Source organism: Pipra filicauda, unplaced genomic scaffold (genome assembly GCF_003945595.2).
Source record: "Pipra filicauda isolate LSUMZ 115617 unplaced genomic scaffold, ASM394559v2 scaffold273_size1055052_pilon, whole genome shotgun sequence".
Classification (NCBI taxonomy): Eukaryota; Metazoa; Chordata; class Aves; order Passeriformes; family Pipridae; genus Pipra; species Pipra filicauda.
Window position 1 is genome coordinate 41,823 of NW_024104391.1, and position 15,472 is coordinate 57,294.

The 15,472-nt window shown below is 55.1% G+C and overlaps 3 long non-coding RNA genes across 5 annotated transcripts; all 3 read right to left on the reverse strand.

Moving 5' to 3' along the window:
* Nucleotides 1-3,940: 3,940 nt before the first annotated feature.
* LOC120323503 lies at nucleotides 3,941-5,833 on the reverse strand. The gene is made up of 2 exons (XR_005564003.1): nucleotides 5,256-5,833; nucleotides 3,941-5,159 (listed from the first exon to the last, which is right to left on the reverse strand). It is a non-coding gene; the product is annotated as an uncharacterized LOC120323503 (long non-coding RNA).
* Nucleotides 5,834-5,837: 4 nt separating this feature from the next.
* Nucleotides 5,838-14,027, reverse strand: LOC113985510. Of its 2 annotated transcripts, none has more exons than XR_005564002.1 (3): nucleotides 13,986-14,027; nucleotides 6,355-7,488; nucleotides 5,838-5,904 (listed from the first exon to the last, which is right to left on the reverse strand). It is a non-coding gene; the product is annotated as an uncharacterized LOC113985510 (long non-coding RNA). The 2 variants fall into 2 exon arrangements; XR_003539831.2 differs by lacking the exon at nucleotides 13,986-14,027 and adding an exon at nucleotides 8,628-8,668.
* Nucleotides 8,694-9,498, reverse strand: LOC120323502. 2 transcript variants are annotated; one of them, XR_005564001.1, is made up of 3 exons: nucleotides 9,457-9,498; nucleotides 8,839-8,928; nucleotides 8,694-8,734 (listed from the first exon to the last, which is right to left on the reverse strand). It is a non-coding gene; the product is annotated as an uncharacterized LOC120323502 (long non-coding RNA). The 2 variants fall into 2 exon arrangements; XR_005564000.1 differs by having other exon boundaries at nucleotides 8,696-8,734; nucleotides 8,843-8,928.
* Nucleotides 14,028-15,472: the final 1,445 nt, after the last annotated feature.

The following is a 15,472-nucleotide window of genomic DNA, read 5'->3' on the forward strand; positions in this document are numbered from 1 at the left end:
AGTAGCTCTGCATCTTGCCAGCGCCGCCATGGGAAGCTGCTCCAGGTTCTCACTGCAGGATCTTCAGCTTGGCTCCAGCTCTGCGACTTTCCAGCTCCAACTTCACATTCCCATTCCCAGTCCCCCAGGTACTCCTCCAGCCCCACAAACCCGATCCCAACTCCAAAGTCCAGATCCCTGCCCTAGACTGATTTCAGCTCTTCCCCCCCAGTCCATGTTCCTGCCCATCAATCCCTATTCCACAGACACACAGATGTTTCAGCGACGGTGCCAGTCCCTGTCTCAATCATACAGTGATTTCTGCTGCAGTGCCACAGTCCCTATCCCTCCTCCACAGTCCCTTTCCGAGCACCACTCTCCCCATCCCATACCCAGACCCACAACCTTTATTTCTCTGCCAGCTCTGCTGTCAGCTCCTGGTAAAGCTGCTGCATGTTCCAATCCTAGCATCTTCCTTTTGTTAAAGGTCTGAGTTTTCCACCCCAGCTCTCAAGCCCACATTCCAGGCCAGGCCTGACTATTTTTATCCCAGCTCCATCCCTGCAGTACTTATGCCAGGTCCATGCTCCCTAATCCAGCCCCACTCTTGTTCTGCCCACAGTCCTACCGTCTTTATGTCTCCACCAGCTCTGCTGCCTCAGCTCCAGGTTCTCAGCTTTCTGCTGCCTCTGCCTCAGCTTTCTGCTGCCTCTGCCTAAATCTGCTCCTGGGTATCTCTGCAGCCCGGGGCTGTTGACAAGGTCACAAATCAGTCTTTGTCATTCACTTAAATATCTCTAAGAGCTGTCCCACCCATCCCAACGGGAACAGCAACAAAACAATAGAATAAACAATCAAGTAGTCAAAGATGAAAATAAAAGCAAAATAAAATTATAATAGAATGAAATATCTTTTTTTACTTTTCTTTGTAACAATACTTTCAATACCAGCCCCACTGAGAGGTTGCATCCTCATCCTTCTGGTTCGGGGCAGCACCCCTGAGCATGGGCTGCTCCCCCACTGAGCACTGACCAAAGCTGGCCGGCACAGCTGCCCGGGACACCGCCTGCCCAACGCCCTGCCTCGGCAGCTGTGGGGGACCGACCCCGGTCCCCCCTGGATCGGCAGCCGAGCGGGTGCTGCCCCATGGCTCCCCACCGCTCCCTGGAGCGGCAGCCGCGAAGGTCCCACCCTGGCTCAGCGGCCGCGCCGATCCCGGACCAGCTCCCGCAGGTCCAGCGCCGCTTCCACCTCCGCCGCCGAACTGCCCCCAGGGCCCCCCGCCCACGCCGTTTATAGCCCGCGGCCCGCACAGCCCCGCCCCCCTCGTGCCAGCCCAGCCAATCCCAGCGTCCGGCAGCGTCCGGCCCCGCCAATCCCCGCCTGCCCGTTCCCGCCCTGCCCGTCCCCAAGAACCCCGCTGTCCCCTCACGCCCCGCTCCCAGGGGCTGCTCCGCTTCCGCCCGCTCCCCGCCTCCCTCCCCTTTTCCCGGGAGAACTCCGGGACGGGACGGGTCCGCGGACCTCCCACCCGCCCTCTCAACAGCGCCTGCGGGCACCGCGGCAGCGCAGGCGCGGCTCCGCCGGATCCCGAAGCAAAGGCGCCGAGACCGGCGCCTGAGGGGAACGCGGGGGACGAGGTGGAGAGGGGGGCGGCTCCGCGCCGCGGCTGAGCGGGCAGAGCTTGCTCGACCGCGGCCCCGTTGAAAGGGCCGCCGCCGCTCCCGCCCCCTCCCCGCCTCCCGGAAGAACTCCCAGACGGGACGTGAGCGCGGAGCTGTGCCACCCGCCCTCCCTGGTCCCAACAGGGCCTGTCGGGGGCTGCGGCAGCGCAGGCGCGGCTCCGGAAGCAAAGGCGCCGGCACCTACAGCGCCTGAGGGGGACGTGGGGAAGGGGGGCGGCGCCGCGCCGCGGCTGAGCGGGCACAGCTTACGGGACCGCGGCCCCATTGAAAGGGCGGGCTACGATTGGACGGAGCGGAGAAAAGCGGGCTGGGAGTGGCGGGCCGGGATCGGACCTGCACGTCGGGAGCGGCAGCCGCGGGAGTCCCGCCCCAGCTCACCGCCGATCTCGCCCCGGCTCCCGCAGCTCCAGCGCCGCTTCCACCTCCGCCGCCGAACTGCCCCCCCCGCTCCCCCCGCCCGCTATTTATAGCCCGCGGCCCGCACAGCCCCGCCCCCCTCGTGCCAGCCCAGCCAATCCCAGCGTCCGGCAGCGTCCGGCCCCGCCAATCCCCGCCTGCCCGTTCCCGCCCTGCCCGTCCCCAAGAGCCCCGCTGTCCCCTCACGCCCCGCTCCCAGGGACTGCTCCGCTTCCGCCCGCTCCCCGCCTCCCTCCCCTTTTCCCGGGAGAACTCCGGGACGGGACGGGTCCGCGGACCTCCCACCCGCCCTCTCAACAGCGCCTGCGGGCACCGCGGCAGCGCAGGCGCGGCTCCGCCGGATCCCGAAGCAAAGGCGCCGAGACCGGCGCCGGAGGGGAACGCGGGGGACGAGGTGGAGAGGGGGGCGGCTCCGCGCCGCGGCTGAGCGGGCAGAGCTTGCTCGACCGCGGCCCCGTTGAAAGGGCCGCCGCCGCTCCCGCCCCCTCCCCGCCTCCCGGAAGAACTCCCAGACGGGACGTGAGCGCGGAGCTGTGCCACCCGCCCTCCCTGGTCCCAACAGGGCCTGTCGGGGGCTGCGGCAGCGCAGGCGCGGCTCCGGAAGCAAAGGCGCCGGCACCTACAGCGCCTGAGGGGGACGTGGGGAAGGGGGGCGGCGCCGCGCCGCGGCTGAGCGGGCACAGCTTACGGGACCGCGGCCCCATTGAAAGGGCGGACTACGATTGGACGGAGCGGAGAAAAGCGGGCTGGGAGTGGCGGGCCGGGATCGGACCTGCACGTCGGGAGCGGCAGCCGCGGGAGTCCCGCCCCAGCTCACCGCCGATCTCGCCCCGGCTCCCGCAGCTCCAGCGCCGCTTCCACCTCCGCCGCCGAACTGGCCCCCCCCGCTCCCCCCGCCCGCTATTTATAGCCCGCGGCCCGCACAGCCCCGCCCCCCTCGTGCCAGCCCAGCCAATCCCCGCCCGCCCGTTCCCGAGAACCCCGCTGGTCCCGCAGGCCCCGCTCCCGGAGCCCCTCCCGCCCGCTCCCCGCCTCCCTCTCCTTCTCCTAGGAGAGCTCCCGGACGGGGCGTGACCGTGGAGCTCCCACCGCTCTCCGTGGTCCCAGCAGCACCTGAGGGGAACGGGGGGACGGTGCCGCTCGGAGGGGCCGCGCCGCGGCTGAGCGGGCAGAGCTTGCGGGACCGCTGCCGGATTGAAAAGGCGGGCTGTGATTGGACGGCGCCGAGAAAGGCGGGCCGGGATTGGCGGGCCAGACGCTGCCTCGGGCCCGGATTGGCGGGGCTTGGAGCCCGCGGGGTGGCGGGAGGTGCTCGGGTGGTCAGGAGGAGGGACGAGGGCCGTGTCGGAGGGGCCCTTCCCGCGGGTCCGTGGCCGTCCCGGGTCCCGCTCCCGGGACCCCGTCCCCTGCCCCGCCCCTTGGTCGGGCTGCACCCCCGGGGTCCCGGCCCCAAGGCCCCTGCAGAGCCCCTCGGGGAGCCCCCCACCGGCACACGGGGCGGTTCCGGATCGCGAAGGCGGACTGTGCGGCACGGGGGACCGGGGAGCAGCGGCGACGTGGTGGGCCGGGAGTCGGCGGCGGGGAGCGGGAAGGACGCAGAGCGGCAGTGCGCCTCTGACCGCCTCTCCCCACGCAGCAGTTCTGCTTCTACGGGGACTCAGACTGCCCCGACTGGGTGCTGGCTGAGATCAGCTCCCTGGCCGAAATCTTTTAAGTGCCCGCCCCCACCCCCATCCCCCTGCCTGCCCCAGGCCCGCTGCCCACCCTCCTTCTCCTGCGCAGTCCCCGCTGCTGCTGAAGTTCAGCGCTATTTCAGTACTTGTTCTACTTGTGTTTCCGAAAAAAAGCTAGAATCAGGATAGCCAAAGCAACATAGAAAGTCTATTCCATCTTCAGCTACATTACAGGGCAAAGGAAATAAGTGATCCTACCCATCAGTGGAACAGGGAAAGAATGAAGATTAAGTCTGTGAGCTATAGAAGAGAAAAATCACACTGTAACAACTTAGAAGATTGCTCCAAGACCACAGTCACAGGAAAAGGGAAGAGAGCCAGGGGCAGAAACTGTAAGGCCAAAAAGATGATGGACACATCTGTGCATCAATCAGGTTCAGAGGTCACTGCATGCCCCAAGCCTAACGAGTTCTCTGGTCTATGTGTATTATACACCTATTAATTACTTGAATAGAAAATTTACAATTGAACTTTCACAAAGGTTACAGAGTGATATCCCTGCACTGACCATTGCAGCTGAGCTTCTGCTACAGATTCTGACACGTCAGGTGACTGAATGTTTGCTTGTTTTCTAGGCTCTCCTTACAGTCCATCCAGGACATGAAATATAGAGGGGATTTCTTGAGAGGCAGCTTTTAGACCTCATTCCCTTACCTTCATGGTCAATGCCATCAGCGTCACTCTCCCTCTCTTCTTGCTCTTCATCGAGAGTTCCTCGTGTTAGTATTAGCTCAGAGGGACCCATTGCAGAAGCATCAGGTCCTTGAAGGGAACAGAAACAGCTGTACACCAACCAGCTTGCTAAAGGTAAGGTTTCTATCTGCACAGAAACCCAGCACTGAACACCTGCTCTAAGGGGACAGAAAGCTGCTTGTGGATCCCAGACACAGGACAGACTCCATCAGCACCTACTCGCCTCATCTAAGGAACAGTGCAGCCAACAGCAGAGCTTTCTCATATTCTGATCTGACTGTTTCACCTTTTCTAAAGTATTTCATTATTTCTAGTAGGTCCACTGCTTTAGCTACACAGCAGGGTTTCTTCCAAACCTGTGACTGACACAGGAAGAGCTGAGTGTGACCAACCCCACAGGAACTAAAGCCCCGCTCCTCTAACATGGAGCTGCTTTCACACTTCTGCTGTGAGGACAAAGAAGCACTGTACTACTTCACAAGGCAAACTCTTCAGAAAACTTCTGCAGTAAACTTTATCTTCCTGGGGAGGTACCTGCCACTGTGCTGCCCTGCACACACACGCTGCCCATGTCCTTCCACAAGTGTTCCAGCTGCTCTCTCTTTTGTTTATTTTGAGCTTTCTCCCGTAGACAAAGATTTACCTGTGGATTCTGAGAACATTTAAAACATTAGGAGAAGAGAAACCTCACCCAAACCCAGCAGCCTGTCCCCCAGTCAGAGAGCAGAAGTCACTATGCAGGTCTTACATTTCAACTAAGGTTTCACAGAACTTCTGACTAAGCGTGGAAAGCAACCTCCAGTCAGGTGGGATTCTAGGACGTTTTCAGCAGCGCCGGGAAGCCAAACTCTGTGTAGCTGTGCCTGCAGAGAACTGTCCTTTGGACAGCCACAACTCAAGGTGAGCAGAGCTACTGATTTTGGCACTGCAATTCAGTCTTTCTTACTAAGTCAAACTAGTACTCTTCACTGGTGCAGGAAGATACAGGGATAGTCTCAACAAATCCCTTTGGAAATTTATTTTTAAGAACTCTCTATCCATCTGAATGGAAGACACAATCTTATTTCCCAATCATTTTCACACAATTAGCTCAAATATTAGCACTAAACCACTGAGCAACATCTGTTTTACAAAATCTTTATTTTTGTAAAGATATGCTCCACCACATCTAGGAAAAAAAAAGGCAAATGGTGGACTCCTTCAGGACAGGAGTTTTCCCACAGTGAGTACGACTAGTAAATGAAATGTTAGACCCTCTCAACATAAAGGCAATTGTGTGCCTAAAAGTGACCCCAGATACACTGTTCAGATGTAAAACAGCTAAAAACACTTTTTCTCAGGCGCTCGTATTCTGGACGATACTCTCTGAAAAGGTGAATAAAGGGAGTGCATTCAGTCTGAAAAACACATGATTTGTATTGCATAAGGATCATCCTGGAGGCTCCTTTTTACTCAAAAAAAAAGTTTTCTCTAGGCTTTCATGTTTGAGAGACATTTCAGAAAGACAGTACTTTTTTCCCCAGATTTGGATTCTGAAACCAATGGATGCAAAATCAATGAACATACTTCATTAAAACAGCAACAATTCAAAACTTGGTATGGAATTACAAGAAAAAAATTACTTCACAGACTTGCTGGCACAGATAGCTTTTACTTTTTCACGGAACAGCACAAAAATTCATCTCTGAATAGTTCCTTTTTACTGCTGCTTTTTATGCTGATACTGGACACCCTAAGCTACCTTGGCTATGGCAACTGTACACTCCTTCAAATCAAAGGAGCAGACTCATGAATCAGGACCTTCAGGAAGTGGTCACTGAGTCACGGACCAAAAGTTATCCCCTTACCTCTCCTATTCATCTACAGCTTTAGAAAGCTGGGTAAAAATCTCCCCCAGTCCTGTGCCAAACACTGCAGAAACACCAACCACCTGGAAAAGAAAACACACCAGAACTAGAGAGTAACTGAGCCAGATTTTTAATACAGAAAAAAAACAAAATAAAACAAACAAACAAACAATCCCCCACAACGACAACAAAAAAATCAACACCACCGAAAAACCCAACAACAACGAACTACTGATCTAAACCTAACAACACCCATTTAATCAGCACAGTGGCCTAAGAGTGGGCAGTAACACTTCTGCTTCTGTCCAGCCCGCTTTCAAACTCTTCCTCCACTTGCTGTTCATGTTTGTTACTTCTGCTTTTTGGTTGTCGGTGATTTTCTGTTTGGTGAGTTCTTGGGGTATTTTGGGGGTGTTTCTTTGGGGAAGGAGGTTTGTTTGGTATTTTTTAACACTGTAGGGCAATTCAAAAGAAAGGTCAAGTCTTTCTGCTGTTTACTTCTTTATTGTTAATAACCCAAGTTCTCATTCTGCATCTAGGGTTATAAGTGGTTAGCAAGTATCAGTGTACTAGAATTAAAGTGCAAAAGAGACAACAAGAACTGACCTTTTGGCTCTGAAATAGTCTAATACTTTTTATTTAGCCAAAGCACATTTAAAAGGTCCCCAGAACAGCAAGAGAGGGAGAATTTAATCAGTTGCTATGACAATACATTCAAAATGCACATCTACTTTCTAATTTCAACTTGTCTCTCATTACACTTCTGGCCATTTGTTCTGCTTGTATTAAATCAATTCTCTAAAAATACCTTGAATTAAGACTATTACCAGCCAGAATCCTACATCCTCTAACGAAAATTCTCCCTCTTTTTCATAGGCAAGACAGTCTCAACTACTGACTTCCAAATGGAAGACCTTTCCCAACACAGCCTTGCATTTGATCATTAATACAGTAAATATGCAGACAGCTCTCCAAAGGATTTTAAGCATTAAGGCCAGGCACTGTGCCAATATATATCAATATTTATACTTTCCCTGCACTTCAGTACAAGCTGCCTTTTACTCCCTAATCCTCTTCATATGACCTGCTCTCCATCCAGTGCTCCGACAGTCCTGACAGGCAGATAAATATGACCTGATCAGCAAATAAGGAACAGGAAGTATGTTAGTTCTGTATATCGGACCACTACAATCCCTTTTGAAATTCTGTATATTGTTCCACATAGGACACTTGCAATATTTTTGTTTTGGCTCTGTTATCATTATCTACATGAATGGAATCATTTCGTTCCTGTAATATCCACACAGCCAAGAAGGCTTGCTTTTTCTTTAGTAAAAGCTGATGACAAACACAATCAGCTAAAACCTTTAGCACAGACTATGGGATCATTAACAGCCTCCAATGTATAGTTTTGTCAGAGAAACAATTAATTTGTCCTCTCAAAACCTGGCTGAGTGGAAGAACAATCCTCTTCTTGCACAAGCAAATCTAAAGGGGTTTTTTTGTTCATTTATTTGTTTTTGAGATTCTTTCCCTTCTTCCTATGTAGTACATTGCCCAACTGTACTTGACACTTTCAGAAAAAGGAAAATTACCTCAGGTGGGAAATGCTGCAGCAAAGAACACTGCCTCTTACCAGTCTATCTTAGCTTTCATCTTGTGATTAATCACAGTTCAATATTAAATTATTCAGGCTGCCATTCAGTGTGACAAGCTGCAGTGTAACAAGCTACAGTGTGACCTCAACACAGGTCATCAACAGATTCCAGTTCAAAAGGGCAGTGCAAAGCCCCTTTACAGAAGGACAGAATGGTGGGGGTTGGACAATACCTCTGGAGATCATCTAGTCCAATCTCTCCTGCTCAAAAAGCGGGATTAGGTAGAATAGGTTGCTCACGACTTTGCCTGAGCAAAAGTGTTTTAAGCATCTCCAGGGATGGAGACTCCACAATTTCTCTGGACCAGTCCAGAGGAGGACTTCTTAAGTTATTGTTTTCAGTGGGAAGGTAGGGACAGAAACAAGTGATCCCAAAACTTCAAACCCATCCCCACAGCGGTCCAGAGCAGCTTGAGCCCAGGCCCCTGCCTTCCCAGGGCCGGGCTCTTCTCTCTGCGAGGCAACCACCAGCCGGGCACTGCCCTGCCCGGCGGCCCCGAGCGCTTCAGGCGCCGGCCCAGCCAACGCCTCGCTCTGCGCGGGCGCCGCTTCCAAAATCACTACCAAAGAGACACAGCAATCAAAGCAGAGGGACTGCACTCCCAGCTTTTCTTACCTGCAGGCACACACAGCACAGCACAGCACGTTGGGCATAAAAGCCACAGGGTTAGTCCTGCCAGAGGCGTCCGGCACACCCACGGCGACCGAAGGAAAACAGGGAGCCTGGGAACACGGAGTAAAAGACACCTTAATTAGGACTACACTGAGCAATAGCCAGGTCATTCCCACAGACAGCTTCACCGGCCAGTCACACAAAAAGCACTGACCTACCAGGGCCTCAGTTAGGATGGCTCCTGACGCTGACACCTCCGTTTGCCCCGGGGGGTCAAGAAGAACATCCCTGGGAAGAAGTCACCCTGAACAACAAAAAGGCAAAATTAGTGAAGCACGGGGTCCTCTTCTGACTAGATTGCCACCAGCATTCCATAGCAAATGCCACGACTATTCTGTTACAGACGAGAAAACCCTGTTCTCCCAAACAAACAGCCAGGAGATTTATGGGCACGCCTGAAAATTTCCTGTGAGGAACTTTTTGTAACTAAGGAGCAGGTGCTATCTTGAGTTGAAGGCATCAATTTGACAGACACTTAGTACAGCAAACTCTTCAGCAGAGCAATTAATTGCTGCCTATTTGAACAGCAGGGGAGAGAAAATGACGGTCGAAGGGAAGACAAGAAAAGCAGAACTGCAATCAGCAGCCTTTTCTTCCATCTCTCCCGAGAAAGTCTAGTTGGTCTGTTCTAATAATTCTATGCCCTTTTCTACATGAAACTTAGACCAAGGCTGAAAAAACAACTAGAAAACACGGAGAGAAGCTTTTTAGAATTTCACGTGATTTTCCCAAACCGATCCCAGAAAAGCAGAACTCGGTAGAATGTGCTCACCTCGAGGCCTTTGGTCTTTTTTTCCATAAGCTTCGTCACCTGATTGAAAAAGCAGAGTAGACTCGGTATTTAGGCTCACAACAGGAAAACCTCCCCTTCGTTTCCTCAAAGAAACTACATTAATCTGCACAGCTGCAGGCGCGTCTCCAGCTGTTAAAGCCTTTCAGCTTTTCAGAGGGTGAGAATGCCCTGCTAAGGAAGGCTGAAAAATGCTGGGAGCCTGCCCAGGTCAAAGAGCCCCTTGATTTTGTCTGTGTTCCAGTCCCTGGCTAAAGAAAGGGCAGAACCACCGCAGGTGTTGCTTGCCTTTTCCCTACGAGGTTTTGCCAGGCGCTGGGCCAGCCCGGGCACTGCGGGGGAAGGCCGGCAGTGCCCAAAGCCCGCCGCTTTCCCAGGGCAAGCGTCGCTTGCGAGAGCGCCCCCGAGCGCCGGGCCCTGCCTCACAGTCGCCGCCTGGCGGACACGGCCGGGAGCGGCACTGCAGCCGCGCGCGGCGCTGCAGCCGCGCGCCCCCCCCCCCTTGGCGAGACCCGCGGCGCCTTTCGCGCGTCCGGGCCTTTCTTCCCTAAAACCTGCCCTTGCCTAGGAAAAGCTGAGCAGTTCACAGAGTTGCTGTTTCCAGCCCAGCTTCCCAAAGGATTTCTCTCTCCCGGCAGCACAGACAGGGTCCCCGAGGCAGCGCAGACCCTCCCCGCGGGGGGGTGTGGTGCGTGTGCAATGCCAGGGCACATCCGAACCCGGCCCTGCGGCGGCACGCAGGTGCGAGTTTCTCCGCAGAGGCGGGAAACTTGCCTGTCGCTTCCCCGGCCTGCAGTCCCCGATGGCCGCGGGAGAGGCAGAAGAGCGGCCGCGCCCACCCGCCGCGCCCAGCTTACCCCGGGGACGATCTCCGTCGGATCTGCCGCCGTGGGTCGCTTCCGGGGGGGGGGGGGAAGGCGGCGGCGCAGCCCCGATAGCATCTCCAGGGCACGGCGGGAGCGGGAGCGGGAGCGGGGGCGGGAGCGGAGCGGAGCGGAGCGGAGCGGCGAGCGGGGGCCGCGGCGCCATCTTTAGTGTGGCCTCGGCTAAGTTCCGGTCGTGGCGGCGCCATCTTGAGTGTGGCGTCGGGGCGAACTTCCGGGCCGGGGCCGCCATCTTTAGTGTGGTCGTTCCGGTCCTGGCGGCGCCATCTTTACTGTGGGCTTGGCGGACTTCCGGGCCGGGGCCGCCATCTTTAGTGTGGTCGTTCCGGTCCTGGCGGCGCCATCTTTACTGTGGGCTTGGCGGACTTCCGGGCCGGGGCCTTGGAGGACTTCCGGTCGCTCTCTACTTCCGGTGACCGAGTTTACCCAAATTAGCGTCCCTCCTCGCTAATTTCTGCGCTTTCGCCCCAAAAAATCTTCGTGTTATTCCCCCCACACACACCCCGGGAGAGACGGGAGACCGCGAGTCCCGCCCTGCCGCCGGAACCGGCCCTTAACTCGAGCAGGGAGCGCTGCACCGCCACGAGAGCCACTGCGCATGCGTCGCCGGTCCCTCTCCTGGCTGCCCTTACTTACCACGTGATCGCCGGCGTCTTGCCAACGACTGCGCACGCGCCGGCGTCGCCACCTTGCCTGCCCCCCCACCCCGCCGCCCGACCGCCCGGCTTCGCTTTCTTACTGCGGCTCCCCCTCCGCTTTTTCGGCTCCCTGGGGTTCCCCCACCCGCATTTTGGGGTCCCCGTCTCACATTTTAGGGGTGATGACCCCGCAATTTACGGGTCGGGGGCCGGGAGGAGAGGAAACGGGGTGCCCAAGAAGGGGTTTCTTTTTTTTTTTTTTTTTCTCTTTTATTTCATTTTCATTTTATTTCCTTTTTAGGTTTTTTGCCTTTTTTTTTAATTTTATTTTGTTTTTTATATTTCCTTTTTTATTTCGTTTATTTTTTATTCTCTTTATTTTTCATTTTCTCTCCCAGTGCTCCCCAGTAACACCCAGTGCTCCCCAACAACCCCCAGCAACACCCAGTGCTCCCCAGTAACACCCAGTGCTCCTCAACAACCCCCAGCAACACCCAGTGCTCCCCAGTAAACACCCAGTGCCCCCCAACAACCCCCAGGAACACCCAGTGCTCCCCAAAAATTGACCCAAAACCGACCCAAATCACCCCAAAAGCTGACCCAAAACTGACCCCAAAACCTGACCCAAATCATCCCAAAAGCTGACCCAAAACTGACCCCAATCATCCCAAAAGCTGACCCAAAACTGACCCAAATCACCCCAAACAGTGACCCCAAACTGACCCCAAAAACTGACCCAAATCATCCCCAAAACTGACCCAAAACTCTGCATTTATTTGGCACCATTTCCTCTCAGAAACAACATCTCCGATTTAGTTGATTGCTAAAGCCATCATTTTAAAATCATCCCAGGAATCAAAAGGGACTGGAAAACACACACAAATCATTCCTGCACCCACCAAATCATTAGGAATTGGAACCCGATTCCCTCATCTCTCTCCTTGTGCTTCTTGGCTGGAAAACCTGATGATCCCCGCTGGCTATTTTTAGGCTGCTTTTCTTCCACAGCTCCTTTCCTCCCGGCTGAAACCTCCTGGCATATTCAGGGCTTACCTGGAGGGAAGCCCCTCTGAGGTATTTCCTCTCGCGGCAATTCTGTGGGATGAAGAAGTAAAAAAAGCACGTCAAGAGCTCCTTCTACCCCCTTCCCTCGCATACACCCTCCCAGTTTGCCCTTGGCAGCTCCATCCCCCCGGCACCCGCACCCGACGCTTCGGCTCCGCTGGGAAAGGGACAGCAAGTGCAGAAGCAAGTCCAGTGCTGGGCAGGGGCTCCCTGGGGAACGGCACTTCAGTGCTTTAGTCCGTGGCCTTTCCTGCTGCCCTCCCTCCCGGAGGCAGAGGATGACCCATCCCTTGTTTCTCCCACGCACGCAGACCCAGGTCCTGCTCCTTTGGCCCCACTTTTCTTAGCAGACCCGGCATCCTTTTCCAGGGTCCCCAGGAAACTTCTGCACTTGACCCATTGCTAAGTGCAGAGCACAGGGCGAGGGAAGGACAAATTTCTCGGCACCCACCCCCTGGAATTTTCCTTCTCCGCAGCACGCTCCCGTTCCCGCTGTCTCTGGAGGTGCCCGCACGAGTCCTCCTTCTCCCAGCACCTCAGAGAATGTCCTCTTCACCCGGGTCCTGCTTACCGGCGTCCAACAAAACACGCTGACAACATTTTTCAGGATGCCAGTGGAGAGACATTAGAGCACACTGCACAGGGAAGCTGAGCCTGCCCCATCCCTGCAAGTGTTCCAGGCCAGGCTGGACGGGACTGGGAGCAACCGGGGACAGTGGAAGGTGTCCCTGCCCACGGAAGACAGGCTGGCCTTTGAAGGTCCCCTTCAAACCAAATCGCTCTGGGATTCCCCTCCAAAATCACTACCCAAGAGACACAGCAAGCAAAGCAGAGGGACTGCACTCCCCGCTTTTCTTACCTGCAGGCACACACAGCACAGCACGTTGGACAGAAAAGCCACAGGGTTAGTCCTGCCAGAGGCGTCCGGCACACCCACGGCGACCGAAGGAAAAGAGGGAGCCTGGGAACACGGAGTAAAAGACACCTTAATTAGGACCACACCGAGCAATAGCCGGGTCATTCCCACAGACAGCTTCACCGTCCAGTCACACAAAAAGCACTCACCGAGGCCTCAGTTAGGATGGCTCCTGACGCTGACCAGGTGAATACCTCCCTGGAAGCCCGCTCCGCTCATGCCAGGCACTGGGGCTCACCCAGGGGGGCTTTGCCAAGCATCCAATGGAAATTAAAATTACAGCCTGGGCAAAGGCGCTTCCCGCAGGACCGCTCCTGGCCGAGGCCACCGGTCCGTGCAAGTCAGACCACTGACCACCCGGGGGGATTTTTGGGGGCACGCTTCCAGCTTTTATTCTCCAGAAGCTCCAGTTCTTTCTGGCACCGCTTGCTTCAGTCTTCCCCTGTTGGAAGAGGTCACTTAAGGCTTTCGAGGGGCCAGATTGCCAAAGCCCGGCCGGTCCATTCCCACGAGGAAAGGTAGCTTTGTCTTGGACAGGATACTGGGGGGGAGACACAAAATAAAAGTTTAATTTAAAACAACTGCCTAGAATAGAAAGCAATTCAAACATAAGGCAGACAAGACTCGTGCAAATCTGAATCCATTTGGCTTCAAAGGAGAATTATTTCCCTCTGCACCTAACAGAATGTCATTTTCACCCGGGTCCTGCTTACCATCGTCCAACAAAACACGCTGACAAAATTTTTCCTGATGCCAGTGGAGAGACATTAGAGCACACTGCACAGGGAAGCTGAGCCTGCCCCATCCCTGCAAGTGTTCCAGGCCAGGCTGGACGGGACTGGGAGCATCCAGCCGGGGATGAGAGCGGAAGGTGTCCCTGCCCACGGAAGGCAGGCTGGCCTTTGAAGGTCCCCTTCAAACCAAATCGCTCTGGGATTCCCCTCCAAAATCACTACCCAAGAGACACAGCAAGCAAAGCAGAAGGACTGCGCTCCCAGCTTTTCTTACCTGCAGGCACACACAGCACAGCACGTTGGACAGAAAAGCCACGGGGTTAGCCCTGCCAGAGGCGTCCGGCACACCCACGGCGACCGAAGGGAAGGAGGGAGCCTGGGAACACGGAGTAAAAGACACTTTAATTAGGAGTACACCGAGCACTAGCCAGGTCATTCACACAGCTTCACTGTCCAGTCACACAAAAAGCACTCACCGAGGCCTCAGTTAGGATGGCTCCTGACGCTGACCAGGTGAATACCTCCATTTGCCCCGGGGTGTCAAGAATAACATCCCTGGGAAGAAGTCACCCTGAACAACAAAAAGGCAAAATTAGTGAAGCACGGGGTCCTCTTCTGACTAGATTGCCACCAGCATTCCATAGCAAATGCCACGACTATTCTGTTACAGACGAGAAAACCCTGTTCTCCCAAACAAACAGCCAGGAGATTTATGGGCACGCCTGAAAATCTCCTGTGAGGAACTTTTTGTAACTAAGGAGCAGGTGCTATCTTGAGTTGAAGGCATCAATTTGACAGACACTTAGTACAGCAAACTCTTCAGCAGAGCAATTAATTGCTGCCTATTTGAACAGCAGGGGAGAGAAAATGACGGTCGAAGGGAAGACAAGAAAAGCAGAACTGCAATCAGCAGCCTTTTCTTCCATCTCTCCCGAGAAAGTCTAGTTGGTCTGTTCTAATAATTCTATGCCCTTTTCTACATGAAACTTAGACCAAGGCTGAAAAAACAACTAGAAAACACGGAGAGAAGCTTTTTAGAATTTCACGTGATTTTCCCAAACCGATCCCAGAAAAGCAGAACTCGGTAGAATGTGCTCACCTCGAGGCCTTTGGTCTTTTTTTCCATAAGCTTCGTCACCTGATTGAAAAAGCAGAGTAGACTCGGTATTTAGGCTCACAACAGGAAAACCTCCCCTTCGTTTCCTCAAAGAAACTCCATTAATCTGCACAGCTGCAGGCGCGTCTCCAGCTGTTAAAGCCTTTCAGCTTTTCAGAGGGTGAGAATGCCCTGCTAAGGAAGGCTGAAAAATGCTGGGAGCCTGCCCAGGTCAAAGAGCCCCTTGATTTTGTCTGTGTTCCAGTCCCTGGCTAAAGAAAGGGCAGAACCACCGCAGGTGTTGCTTGCCTTTTCCCTACGAGGTTTTGCCAGGCGCTGGGCCAGCCCGGGCCCTCCGGGGGAAGGCCGGCAGTGGCCAAAGCCCGCCGCTTTCCCAGGGCAAGCGTCGCTTGCGAGAGCGCCCCCGAGCGCCGGGCCCTGCCTCACAGTCGCCGCCTGGCGGACACGGCCGGGAGCGGCACTGCAGCCGCGCGCGGCGCTGCAGCCGCGCGCCCCCCCCCCCCTTGGCGAGACCCGCGGCGCCTTTCGCGCGTCCGGGCCTTTCTTCCCTAAAACCTGCCCTTGCCTAGGAAAAGCTGAGCAGTTCACAGAGTTGCTGTTTCCAGCCCAGCTTCCCAAAGGATTTCTCTCTCCCGGCAGCACAG